At 43.3% G+C, this 5,300-nt stretch overlaps 1 non-coding gene across 1 annotated transcript; it reads right to left on the bottom strand.

Moving 5' to 3' along the window:
* Positions 1-4,105: 4,105 nt before the first annotated feature.
* trnas-uga lies at positions 4,106-4,178 on the bottom strand. Its single transcript has one exon. It is a non-coding gene; the product is annotated as a tRNA-Ser (tRNA).
* Between the last annotated feature and the right edge of the window lie 1,122 nt (positions 4,179-5,300).

The following is a 5,300-nucleotide window of genomic DNA, read 5'->3' as shown; positions in this document are numbered from 1 at the left end:
TTGATGGTCCCTGGGGGAGCTGCTAAAAAGGGAGAACACCTGAAACATCAAGCTGGGGGAGGGCAGAGTCAGGCTGTGTCTAAAAAGGCATCCTATTCCCTATATTGTGCACTACTTTTAACCAGGGCCCGTTTAGGGGATATTTCAGACACACTGGGACTGGGCTAATCTGATGTGAGCTCCATGGTGTGTGTGTGTGTGTGTGTGTCTGTCTGCCTGTCTGTCACTCTCACTCTCTCATATATATTACAGTCAGCTCCCTGGCATGGTGGCGTTCTCCTCCAGAGTGCCAGAGCAATGCCTGCCCTGTGGCCCTTCCTGCCTGGCTGCCATGTGGCTCTTCCTGCCTGGCTGCCCTGTGGCCATTCCTTAAGTTCCTTGGCCACCATCCCAGGAGCAGATGGTCAGAAGACCTGGGGTAAGGTTTGACCTCTCTGTCTCCCCCCATCATTCTTCCTAATTACTGCCACATAATTACCTGGTGTCTTGACCTCTGAATGCTCGGCTATGAAAAGCCAACTGACATTTACTCCTGAGGTGCTGACCTGTTGCACTGTGATTACTATTTTACCCTGCTGGTCATCTATGAACGTTTGAACATCTTGAAGAATGATTTAAATTTTTTACATTTTAGTCATTTAGCAGACGCTCTTATCCAGAGCGACTTACAGTTAGTGAGTGCATGCATTTTTCATACTGGCCCTCTGTGATCTGGCCTTAATGACCATGTACTCTTATAATCTCCACCCGGCAGAGCCAGAAGAGGACTGGCCACCCCTCAGAGCCTGGTTCCTCTCTAGGTTTCTTCCTAGGTTCCAGCCTTTCTAGGGAGGTTTTTCATAGCCACAGTGCTTCTACATCTGCATTGCTTACTCTCTGGTGTTTTAGGCTGGGTTTCTGTATAAGCACACACACATATATACACACATACACTACTAGTCAAAAGTTTTAGAACACCTACTCATTCAAGGGTTTTTCTTTATTTTTTACAATTTTCTACATTGTAGAGTACATTGCTTTTTTCCATCTTTACTAACGACATGCCATGAGTAAAGCCAGTGTGTCTATGTATGCAGATGACTCAACACCATACACGTCAGCTACTACAGCAGCTGAAATAACTGCAACAATTAACAAAGAGTTGCAGTTGGTTTTGGAATGGGTGGCAAGGAATAAGTTAGTCCTGAATATTTCCAAAACTAAAAGCATTGTATTTAGGTCAAATCATTCACTAAACCCTAAACCTCAGCTACATCTCGTAATGAATAATGTGGAAATTGAGCAAGTTGAGGTGACTAAACTGCTTGGAGTAACCCTGGATTGTAGACTGTCATGGTCAAAGCATATTGATACAACAGTAGCTAAGATGGGGAGAAGTATGTCCATAACTAAGCTCTGCTCTGCCTTCTTAACAACACTATCAACAAGGCCCTAGTCCTACAGGCCCTAGTTTTGTCGCACCTACAGTCGTGGTCAAAAGTTTTGAGAATGACACAACTATTGGTCTTCACAGAGTTCGCTGCTTCAGTGTTATGAGATATTTTTGTCAGATGTTACTATGGTATACTGAAGTATAATTACAAGCATTCCATAAGTGTCAAAGGCTTTTATTGACAATTACATGAAGTTTATGCAAAGAGTCAATATTTGCAGTGTTGACCCTTCTTTTTCAAGACCTCTGCAATCCGCCCTGGCATGCTGTCAATTAACTTCTGGGCCACATTCTGACTGATGGCAGCCCATTCTTGCATAATCAATGCTTGGAGTTTGTCAGAATTTGTGGGTTTTTGTTTGTCCACCCACCTCTTGAGGATCGACCACAAGTTTTCAATAGGATTAAGGTCTGGGGAGTTTCCTGGCCATGGACCCAAAATGTCGATGTTTTGTTCCCCGAGCCACTTAGTTATCACTTTTACCTTATGGCAAGGTACTCCATCATGCTGGAAAAGGCATTGGTCGTCACCAAACTGTTTTTGGATGGTGGGGAGAAGTTGCTCTCGGAGGATGTGTTGATACCATTCTTTATTCATGGCTGTGTTCTTAGGCAAAATCGTGAGTGAGCCCACTCCCTTGGCTGAGAAGCAACCCCACACGAGTGGTCTCAGGATGCTTTACTGTTGGCATGACACTGGACTGATGGTAGCGCTCACCTTGTCTTCTCCGGACAAGGTGTTTTCCGGATGCCCCAATCAATCGGAAAGGGGATTCATCAGAGAAAATGACTTTACCCCAGTCCTCAGCAGTCCAATCCCTGTACCTTTTGCAGAATATCAGTCTGTCCCTGATGTTTTTCCTGGAGAGAAGTGGCTTCTTTGCTGCCCTTCTTGACACCAGGCCATCCTCCAAAAGTCTTCGCCTCACTGTGCGTGCAGATGCACTCACACCTGCCTGCTGCCATTCTTGAGCAAGCTCTGCACTGGTGGTGCCCCGATCCCGCAGCTGAATCAACTTTAGGAGACGGTCCTGGCGCTTGCTGGACTTTCTTGGGTGCCCTGACGCCTTCTTCACAACAATTGAACCTCTCTCCTTGAAGTTCTTGATGATCCGATAAATGGTTGTTTTAGGTGCAATCTTACTAGCAGCAATATCCTTGCCTGTGAAGCCCTTTTTGTGCAAAGCAATGATGATGACACGTGTTTCCTTGCAGGTAACCACGGTTAACAGAGGAAGAACAATGATTTCAAGCACCACCCTCCTTTTAAAGCTTCCAGTCTGTTATTCTAACTCAATCAGCATGACAGAGTGATCTCCAGCCTTGTCCTCGTCAACACTCTCACCTGTGTTAACGAGAGAATTACATTTACGTCATTTAGCAGACGCTCTTATCCAGAGCGACTTACAGTTAGTGCATACATTATATATTTTTTTCCCCCTGTGGGAATCGAACCCACAACCCTGGCATTGCAAACGCCATGCTCTACCAACTGAGCTACATCACCTGCCGGCCATTCCCTCCCCTACCCTGGACGAATTGTGCGCCGCCCCATGGGTCTCCCGGTCGCGGCCGGCTACGACAGAGCCTGGATTCGAACCAGGATCTCTAGTGGCACAGCTAGCGCTGCGATGCAGTGCCTTAGACCACTGCGCCACTCGGGAGAATCACTGACGTGATGGCAGCTGGTCCTTTTGTGGCAGGGCTGAAATGCAGTGGAAATGTTTTTTTGTGATTAAGTTCATTTTCATGGCAAAGAGGGACTTTGCAATTAATTGCAATTCATCTGATCACTCTTCATGACATTCTGGAGTATATGCAAATTGCATTTACTTAAGCTGTTTTCTAGTTACATTTATTTGGATGCATCCATAACAATGAGCTAATGATGCGCGATTTCGCCTGGCATAGAAAATAAGCTCTCTCGTCAGGACACTGTTGTTCAGTGGAGCTAGCCAACAACACAGCTAACACAATCACTTCAAACTGAAGCTGGAAAGACTGCATACTAGCTGCATTTCGTTTTGTTTTACCGGTTTTCTATTGACATTTCTTTGTATATATTCATAAAAATGATGCCAGCTGATTCATGATTTCGACTGGCTGAGAAAAGCTGCCTGCCTGTCTGTCTCGTCCTGACTCCCAACACTATTATGGGACAGCTGGAGATCGGATTTCAATATTGGAACAATGTTGCAAATGTCGGAGAGACAGACAGCAAGTTTTATACAAATCTCTGCTGTTGAAAACCAAATGTTAGTCTAAAAGAAATGGGAGATAATGTCTAGATGCTTTCTATAGTGGAGATCAAGTTTATAGATTCCCTGGCTGGGCTGATAAGACAGTGGATTGCGCAGTCACATGGAACAGTGTAAATAGGCATTTCAACATCATAGCTTTAGCCGATGGTAACTTGTGGAATAGACACCGGCTGGAATGCGGTTTTAATCGATCAGCATCCAGGATTAGACCAACCCGTTCTATAATAAAAAACAAAACACACCATTAATTAATAAACAAACAAATATAAGTAAGTACATTCAAGAATAATGGTTAAATGTTGCACAATCCAGGTTGTGAAAACCTTACATTTTATTTTTTTGTCAGTTTAGCAGACGCTCTTATCCAGAACAATTTACAGTTAGGGAGTGCATACTTTTGTTTTGTCATACTGGCCCCCCGTGGGACTCGAACCCACAACCCTGGCATTTCAAGGGCCATGCCCTACCAACTGAGCTACACAGGCCCTACTCAGATTCACAGCTGTAATCGCTCCCACAGGTGATTCTAACATGTATTGACTTTTGTGTAGATCTTGACAATTAAATCAATTTTAATCCGATTTTGTAACACAACAAAATGTGGAAAAAGTCAAAGGGTGTGAATACTTTCTGAACGCACTGTATATTTATTTGAATATCTAATAAATACAATAGGGCAATTGCACCCCAGGAAGGCCCGAAAATATTGTTCTGGCAATTCTTACATAGAAAATTCATTGGGATGATGATGAAAGTGGCCTTTTAGACCTACAGTTGAAGTCGGAAGTTTACATACACTTAGGTTGGAGTCATTAAAACTCATTTTTCAACCACTCCACAAATTTCTTGTTAACAAAATATAGTTTTGGCAAGTCGGTTAGGACATCTACTTTGTGCATGACACAAGTAATTTTTCCAACAATTGTTTACAGACAGATTATTTCACTTATAATTCACTGTATCACAATTCCAGTGGGTCAGAAGTTTACATACACTAAGATGACTGTGCCTTTAAACAGCTTGGAAAATTCCAGAAAATGATGTCATGGCTTTAGAAGCTTCTGATAGGCTAATTTACATAATTTGAGTCAATTGGAGGTGTACCTGTGGATGTATTTCAAGGCCTACCTTCAAACTCAGTGCCTCTTTGCTTGACATCATGGGAAAATCAGCCAAGACCTCAGAAAAAATGTTTAGACCTCCACAAGTCTGGTTCATCCTTGGGAGCAATTTCCAAACGCCTGAAGGTACCACGTTCATCTGTATAAACAATAGTACGCAAGTATAAACACCATGGGACCACGCAGCCATCATACCGCTCAGGAAGGAGACGCGGTCTGTCTCCTAGAGATGAACGTACTTTGGTGCGAAAAGTGCAAATCAATCCCAGAACAACAGCAAAGGACCTTGTGAAGATGCTGGAGGAAACAGGTACAAAAGTATCTATATCCACAGTAAAACGAATCCTACAGTGGGGAAAAAAATTATTTAGTCAGCCACCAATTGTGCAAGTTCTCCCACTTAAAAAGATGAGAGAGGCCTGTAATTTTCATCATAGGTACACGTCAACTATGACAGACAAAATGAGAAAAATAAATCCAGAAAAT

This window comes from Coregonus clupeaformis, chromosome 16, assembly GCF_020615455.1.
Source record: "Coregonus clupeaformis isolate EN_2021a chromosome 16, ASM2061545v1, whole genome shotgun sequence".
Classification (NCBI taxonomy): domain Eukaryota; kingdom Metazoa; phylum Chordata; class Actinopteri; order Salmoniformes; family Salmonidae; genus Coregonus; species Coregonus clupeaformis.
Note: the sequence above shows the minus strand (reverse complement) of the source record. Positions and strands in the feature narration are given on the sequence as shown.